The sequence below is a fragment of the Neophocaena asiaeorientalis genome, unplaced genomic scaffold (assembly GCF_003031525.2).
Source record: "Neophocaena asiaeorientalis asiaeorientalis breed wild unplaced genomic scaffold, Neophocaena_asiaeorientalis_V1.1 scaffold161, whole genome shotgun sequence".
In the NCBI taxonomy this organism is placed as follows: Eukaryota; Metazoa; Chordata; class Mammalia; order Artiodactyla; family Phocoenidae; genus Neophocaena; species Neophocaena asiaeorientalis.
This window is the reverse complement of record NW_020171987.1, coordinates 1,271,096-1,279,942: the sequence shown is the minus strand read 5'-3', so window position 1 is coordinate 1,279,942 and position 8,847 is coordinate 1,271,096.

Genomic DNA, 8,847 nt, shown 5'->3' with positions numbered 1-8,847 from the left:
TCTTGTACACATCACTAGGGTTCCTGCCCCAGGGCCTTTGCATTGACTGTTTCCTCTGTGGATTGCTCTCCCCCTGACTGTACTCTTCCAAATGGCTATCTCCTCACTGTACAGCTCTCAGCTAAAATGCCTTCTTCTCCAAGAAAGCTTCTCTGGCTACTCTGAAGAATCACTGCCCTCACCCTATTCCTAACCCAACACATGCTCTAAAATACCTTACTTTGCTTATTGTCCTTAAAGGTCTTATCATTCTCTGGAACCCTTACGTTTATTTATTTGTTTATTGCTTCTGTTCCTCTGTAGCATGAAAGGGCCATGAGGGAAGGGACCTTGTTTGTCTGGTTCACTGCTATATTCCCAGCATCTAGAATAATACCTGGCACAGAGTAGATGCTAAGAAACTATTTATTGAGTGAATTCCAGCTTGTTCAAAGAGGAAAGCAAGACCACAAAGATCAAGTGACTTGCTGGGATCTAGTTAGGGCAAAACTTGGACTTCTCTTAGCTTTCAGACCTGTGCTTTTCTCTCTAGGCAAGGAAGCTCATTGCTGGCCCTTTGAGTAGCCTGAATTAACATGTTATCCTTTGGCGTGACACAGGAGGTTGAGATTTCTCGTCTTCAGAGACACGCAACATGCCTCAGATCAATCCAGAGGTAGGAATGGCCATTCCCACTGTTGAGATGTATGTGTATAAGAACTTAACCCAGGGCTCAGTGGTATTGTTCTGCCATAGTCTCCCAGAGTTTGGGGGTTTGGGTCTCATCTGGAGTGCACTAATTTGGAGAAGCAGCCTGAAGGGATGAAGAAGACACAACCCAGCTTGAATCATGACCAAGTCATTTACTGCTAGGTGACCTTGAACATTGACCTTGAATTACTGACCTCTCTCTGAAATAGGGATAACTTAGGCTTCATGGTTGTCCTGAGTTGAATGACTGGATTGACTGGGGTTACGGGACAGGCTCAGTAGACGCTTCAAAGTTTTTCTTCATCCAATTTTTTATTGAAGCTTCCTCCTTTAGAATGTGGGTCGAGTTTCTCTCTGTCTCTTTTAAGTTGGCCAAGTGTCTAGAAACCCACCTTACCATAAACACAAGTGGTTTGTTGACTTGTGTTTACACAAGTGATTAATAATGACAGAAAGGAAGGTGGTGAATCTCAGGGGTGACTGCAATATTTATACTCGGTATTTATCACGTGGAGTTGATTTATATGACACTGGGGAAAAGATGACAAAAAAATGTGACTGCCTCAGGGCAAGTCACAGATAGAAGGAGAGCCCTTCGCATCACCAACACTGGCCTCATGCCTACGGCTACCAGTACGGAGAAGATCAGCCAGGACGGGCCAGAGGCTCTGTCATCAGGCCAAGGTGAGAGGGCAGAGCTAAAGCAGTGCCTGAGAAGCAAAGGAGAGATGTGCAGGAGGTGAGTTCAAATCCCAAGTCCCCTAAGTCAAATTTCGCAGGAAAAGTTTATTCTGAAGTTCTCTTTGTACACCCTGGGGCTTTGAAGCATGGCAGATTTGGGATATAGTTGCCACAGGGGAACTCTGGAGTTCCAGGACGAGAAAAGAGACAGCATTTAAGAAAATGATGCTCTGGATAAACAACAAGTTCCTACTGTATAGCACAGGGAACTATATTCAATATCCTGTGATAAACCAGAATGGAAAAGAATAGGAAAAAGAGTGTGTGTGTGTGTGTGTGTGTGTGTATCACCTTGTTGTACAGCAGAGATTAACACATTGTAAATCAACTATACTTCAATAAAATAAATTTTTTAAAATGATGCTCTTTCTGAAAAAGCTTGATATATTATCAACTTGGAACAAATCCAGCAGGTGTGATGGGTGAACTCCACCTGCAGGCTTCCAACCATCTATGAGAAGGTGACCTGCTTCCTCACAGAGTTACGGGGACAATCGTTATGGGAAAGTGTGTGTTAAACTCCCCAAATCCTAGATGTTTTGATGATGGTGATCTAGTTGTGGGGATGGCCGACGCAGGAAAGCCGTCAGAACAAAGTGGGCTGTTCTTCAAACGCTTGGCCCTGCATTTGCTTCAGGCTCTCAGAGCTCAGTGACTTACTCAGTTGTAAATAAACTGAGATGCACTGGCTGTGCTCCCTCCCCTCTCAGCCCCTGTCCCCTCCTTGAAAACATCAACAAGGTATTGAATGGAGGGAGACAAACCATGAGGCAGAAATGGGCTGAAGAGGACAGAGACTTGTACAGTTGGAAACCGCCTCTGAACAGTACTGCTCAGAGGTAAAGCAGTTAAAAAAACATCTGAGTATTAAATACGCCGAACCGAACAGCAGAGAATCTATGGAGATTCTCATTGAGGTGATGGGGATAGGCCTCTTTCCTCATTAACAAGCATGAACTATGATGAAAGCATGGATTTGACTCCATGGAATTCGAGGCAGAGAAATAAAAACCTTCTCAGTGAGCTGAAGGAAGGCAGCAAGGCTTTGTTCTGACTCAGACCACGCTGCTTGCTGGCAGCATGTAGACACACGAAAATAAAGATGATCCAACAGAAGAGTGTGATAGACGGGCTCAAATGTTGCAGGGGAAAGTCTGTCCCGTTCTGGAAAGAGACGACTGTAAACACTCCAGGTGCTGCCGCAGCCCCTGGGTCCACATGTCATGTAACTTGACATCTTTATGCACCGTATCAACCGTCTCATCGTTTCCTCTTCATCGCCTGTTCTGGGGCTTACTTCCTTGGCGGACATTCTTATTCTCTTTACTAACAGGCAGTCAATATTACATCATCCAGTTCTCTGTGATTCCTCTCATACGATGAGATATATTTAAGCATGTTCCACTGGGACTTGTTTTTCAACTCCCCGATGCCTGGCAAACTGAGGCTGTAAGAATGCCATGCAAAATACTGAAATCTGATTGGACTGCAGCCCAGACAGCCTGAGTCCAACAACATTCTTACCCTCCTTTCTGTGAGCTGGTAGCAGCCATGGGTGGTTACTTGTGCTTCCACCCAAGATGAATAAAGAATGAATAAGGTGGGGTGGGGAAGATAACAAACTAATTAGAATTGTCCATTAATTAAAAGGGTTTGATGTGGCTCTCTTACATTCAATGGATCGTGCTATTGTCAACATATGAGTTCATTATCAAGAGGGCAGCATTTGGGGTAAAAAAAAAAACAAAAAACAGAGTCACAGTAGCACAGGGATTCTCCGTCTTGGTGCTGTGTATATATTTTGGGTTGGATAACTCTTGGTTGAGGGAGTGTCTTGGGCATTTTAGCGTGTTTAGCTGCCCTGGTCCCCACTGACTAGATGATAGTAGTACTCCCCGCCCAAGTTGTGACAACCGAAAATGACTCCAGACATTACCAAATGTCCCCTGAGGAGCCAACTTTCCCCTGGTTGAGGACCACTAACAGTACAGTAAATGAAACATAGCCTACGGCCCCCTTTATGACTTGCATCATCCCTTTCCCCGTGACTGCTTGACAGAGGCTTGTTGTCAAGCTACAGTGAGAGCATGACATTTGACGGAAGCTGAAGGCAGTTGGTGGTTTAAGAAATTGAATAGTGTGACACTTCTTCAAATCATCGTGACTTAACCATGTCCTTTGGAACTCAAGGCTGTCTTCTCTGACTCTGAACGTTAAGGGGAGAACGTGACCTGGACGAAAGCCCAGCCAGTGCTTCCGATGGAAGGGTTTTCGGTTGTTTCTAAAGAAAAACTGACCTTTAAAATAAATTTCTCTTCCAGAATTTTTTCCTTCTTGAATTAGTCCTCTTTACGTTGCCTTTCACCGCAGCAAATTTGCACTTAATGGATCTTTGACATTTAATAGAGTTTCCTATGTTGCAAGACTTTCTGAAGTTTAATAATAACTCTTTGAAATGATTTGGAAATAGGATGTGAGAGGAGAAAGGGCTTTAGTTTTGTTTGTGTTAAGCATTTTCTCTGCTATTTTAGTGGATGAGCAATCTCATAGGCTTTCCTCTCTCTCTTTCTTCCTCTTATTCTTCGTGAAGGACGACGGAATTAATAATGTTACGGAACTTTACATGCACTTAGCAATTTATCAACCATAACCAACTAATCCACAGGAACCAGGCGGCAGGAGGAAGGCTCGTTATTGGATCCACAGGAATGATCCCCAGATCTTCCATTTTTACTTCTGTAAACAGACTCTTGAATAAATGATCTTTTCAAGTATTATGACAAATTCCTCCTATTTCTTACATCAGCAGACTCACAGAAATCCGTGCTGACTTGCAGTATTTACACTAGCCCTGTTTCCTCCTCTTAAGAGAGGGCTGGACACAGAGTTGGGATGTAAAAACCATTTCTTGAATGCAATGAAACAGAATGCAAGCAGCTGCTCTGACCACCAGCCCCTTCATCAGTACCAAGGACTCTCCCATGTGTTTTCTTTACAGCAGCTTTTCACTAGGGAGGACAGAAAAAGATGTTGATACCTCATTTTACAAATGCAGAAGCAGCCACTCAGGGAGGCATGATAATTTGCCTTTATTCATAAGCAAGTTCGTGTAGAAGGTGGAATATAAACATCGACAAGTTCGTGTCGAAGGTGGAATTTAAACAGAGCTTAAACATCGCCGTTCAAAGAGAGAGACCAGGTCTCTCTTCTGTTGTGGTTTTAAAATAGCTTATCAGCATTTTCTCTGAACACATCCCTTAACACAATTTCGTACTTTTTCCTCTGATTTACTAGCCCACAAGGAAGCTTATAATTATCATTTTGACCAGATTGTACCTTCCAAGGGGGCAGAAATCATTCTATCTGATTGGCTAGCATAGACCCTTGCACACAGAAGGCACTCAATCACAATCTGTTAAACAAATTTGTTAAAAGAATCTGTGTGTTGACCAAACCTTAGGAACTTTGATATCAAGAAAGACGTAGCCTGGAGAACAGAAATAAATCAGGCCCTGGAAGGCATGTTGCTCACTTTATATGAATACAAAGTGTTGACCCGGCTCTGTCCTCTCTCGCGCGGGTGAGTCTGATTAGTTTACATTGGTCGTCCTGAATTGCTTTCATTTCAGGAGCACTGACCAGTTTATTTTGCCAGTGAGAAAAGCTGAAGACGGATCATGGACCCTGATAACTTTATGAGGCTCTGAGGAACCAAAGCGTCGTTCGTCTTTCTTCTCTTTTACACTCCACACGCACATGCTAAGGTGCAGATGTAAATTGCGGTTATTTTGGTGGCTGTACTCTCCTTATCCCTTATCGCCTCACCTCGGCCTTGGAGCCCAGTGGCTTGGAAACCCTTGGTATTCCTGGGAGCAGAGCAAAACCCCCAATGTGGAAAGAGCCCCCTGAGGCTGATACCTCCCTCCCTCCCATGCTGGGCCTTCCTGAGTGGATGATGGACTTCAGTGCCTCTTTCCCAGTGAAGACTGTCTCCACTCACAGTGAGCGGGGGTCAGAGTGACTACAGCTCTGGCTGTTGCCATCAAGCCAGGAGGAAAAGGAGGGGGGCCACTGCCCATCCTGTCATCCGGGCGTTTCCCCGAGTCTGTCTCCGCCTGGTTTGGACTGGGAAGTACAGGTGGTACCCTTCCACTGGCAATCCTGTTCCTTGCCCAAGTCCCCATTTTCTAGGGTCTGGAGAGCAGCACCTTCTGTGAGGAGATGAGTTACGTGGAAGAGAAACTGAAGCTGAAATGTGGGACCTGCTTTCCCTTACGGATTAAGATTAAGCATCTATAAAGTTGTGTGGTCGCTCTAAAATGGTGGTTCTCTTTCATGGGCGACTTTTCCCCCCAGGGGACATTTAGCAACGTCTGGAGAACTTTCTGATGATCACAGCCGGGGGCAGTGGGTGAGCTACTGGTGTAGGTGGCTAGAAAGCAAGAATATTGCTAAACACTCTCTAGGGCAGAGCTCAGCTCCCACGAGATGCAAGGCAGAGGACAACAGAAAAGCAGGCCCACAGAGATCAGAGTTTGTCTAGGTCTGCTGAATGAAGTCTTTTCAGCATTGATCAGTTCAAGCAGCTTTCACTTAGAGGTCTGTGGTTTAAACTGAATCCACAAGACCGTGGGTCAGCTAGAGCAGGGCATCCAGGACTTGGTCACTGGAATTTTGCCAATATCTGTAGTACGATGCCCGGCACACGGGGTGCTTCATAAATATTTGCTGAATTAAGTACCATAGTTGGGGCTATCGTGTCTCTATTAGGAAGTGACTCAGTTGATTAGCTGGCAAGGAGGGAACGAGAAAAAGTGATGTCAAAAGAGATAAGAGTGGGGCAGAGCCAGGAGGCCAGCTAGGCCGCTGGACTCCTTGGCTTGGCTGTCCAGAGAGTAGCCAAGTGTCTAGGGATTTGAGGACCAGAACTTCAGCCACCTGAGGCAGCTCCGCCTGAGACGGCAGCGAGGTCTAGGTCCCAACACACACAAAACTGGCCCTGACAGCCTCCCGTCCCTTCCTCTGTGGAGAGCCTTGTGCGCTAAAGATTCAGTGCCCTCAGTGGCTCTGGGGTTGCTGGCGAGAGGGCGAGTCACCAGTGCTTCAGAAGCCAAGGTCTCAAGATCAAAGCCTGGTCTAGACGGGACCTTTCTTGATATCCTAGAAAGTTCTTCTTTCTCTTCCAAACTCTCTAGTCACTGTTTCCAGGTTAGTCTTCCTATAGTTGGTTCTGATATATCAAGCCCTACTGTAAAACCGTCAGCCATTCCCCATGTTTTACCAAAGCAAGTCCAAACTCTTTGCTCATAGAGTATACGGAGCTCTCTGTATTCAGACCCCAGTGCCCCTTTTCTTGCCATTATTTTTTCCCATTACCATGTCTCCTTTGATCCTTTTGTTCCTTTTCATTCTATCGTGACCACTTCTCTGCATACGCCCATAACTGCAGGCAAACTGGACTATTTGCCTTTTCAGGAACACGCCCATGCATTCTCTCCTCCGTGCCACTGCCCCAGTGTAGACGAACAGTGTCATCTACTGGCCACCACGTGGCCCTAACGGCAGCTGACCTCGGTCCTGCATCTTTCTCTTTTCACTGTGTTCATTTTCCAGGGGTCCTTCTGCTCCCATAAATATGTAAATCATTCAACACTAATAGAGTCAGAAACCCAGAATAAATACCTACTTCCTATCTAGTGCTTGCATAGGGGATGTGTGTGACTTAAAGAGATAATGCTGTGAGCAAAGTGCTTTCATCTTCCCAGAATGAGCTATATTCCTTCAAAGCATTATTCAGATTTCACACTGGCGCCCACATGTGCTTAGCATAGCAAGGAAGACCCAGCCTGCTGACAGCAGGGGCCTTGGTGCTTTGCTGAACTGAGGTCTGAGCTAAGGTAGATATTTATGGCCTTGCAAATGCTCTCGAGTTTCTTATTTACCTCACATTCCAGTTTTAAGTTTAATGGAAGGCTTTCTCTGTCATGCTGCTATCTCATGGCAGACACATTTCCACCTTTAGGAGGTAGAGACTTTGAGGGTGCTAATGAAACCCCAGTTTTATGAAGAGTTTGATTAAATATGTCATGGCTCTTTTCCACTATGGAAATACACTTTCTTTTTAATATGGTGAAAATGTATTAGGAAACTTCAGTCCTCAAAGAGAAAGTGTGATGGGGGTACAGGGTGGGCAAGTTTATAATACGATCAAGGTCTGGGTGGCCTTGTTCATCAAATCCAAGAACAAGAGAGGTGGACTGAAAACTCCTCAGAGATGGGAGCACAATTAAAAGGAAACCTTGCTTCCCACACAGAATCCTTGCTTCTCTGGACGCCCAGCCTAGGGTTAAAAAACAAAAGTGAGAAAGAGGAGGTCTGTCACAACAGCAACTAAAACAAGTATTCTTCTACTTTCAGTGCCCACCAGCCAATATGGGATTTTCAAAAAATGTTTGAAGCTCCCTTTCCAACCCCTCTCCTACCGCTGAGCGTTTCTGGGGCTCTCTCATGTGTGATCATGGACTCAGTTCTTACGGCTACCATGTTGCATTCTCTGTTCCCCCCCATGGCCTGCAGGGGGTTGCTGACGCCTGCCACCGCTGGAGCTGCCTGTCCATGTGGGCCACCAGTCCCCAAGCTGTGACCACAGATATCTGTCCAGAGAGCTCTAACTACTGTGGCTAACCTTGACCCTTGTGTGTTGTGCTAGATTTTCTGCTGAAGCACTGGGAAGAATCCCTTTCCCTAGGGTAGGAATTACTCAATGACTTGGATAACAAAATAGTAATTTTTTTTTTAATTTAAAGGTTTCTTTTAATACGCATGTTTAAAAAAGATAAAAAGAAATACATGGACTTAATATTAATACTGCATTTCATTTAACCTAATATATCCAAAATTATCATTTCAATGTGTAGCCAATGTCTAAAAATGCAGGAGATATTTTGTATTCTTTTTTTTTTCTTGCGGTAGTGATGTTTTTGTACCCCCAAATTAGAGGCTTTTTTGTTTGTTTGTTTTTTGGCTACTGTTGTTTGCTTGCTTTTTGCATATTTTTGGAAGCAGGCCTTCATTTCAGTCCCCTCATGAGAGGACTCAGGATGCGTTTTGCCTCTATTACAGAAATAGTAAGCCACTACTGTACTAAAATGCTCTGCATTTCCTCTGTCCTGGGCGTTGTTTTTGGACCAAACTTATATGTCTTAATTGTCTTTTACCTCAGGATGACTTCTTTCCCAGGAGGCAACAAGGTTCCTTATGCAAACAGATACACAATAGGTTGGCCCCTCCAGACATCTTGGTACATTAAGCTGAACGGGGAGTAGGCCTAAACTGGGACTCACGTTACATACAGCAGAGAGCAATCCTCGGACCTTTCAGTTCCGGACATAGCGTAGGCTAAAAACCTCAAGTCCT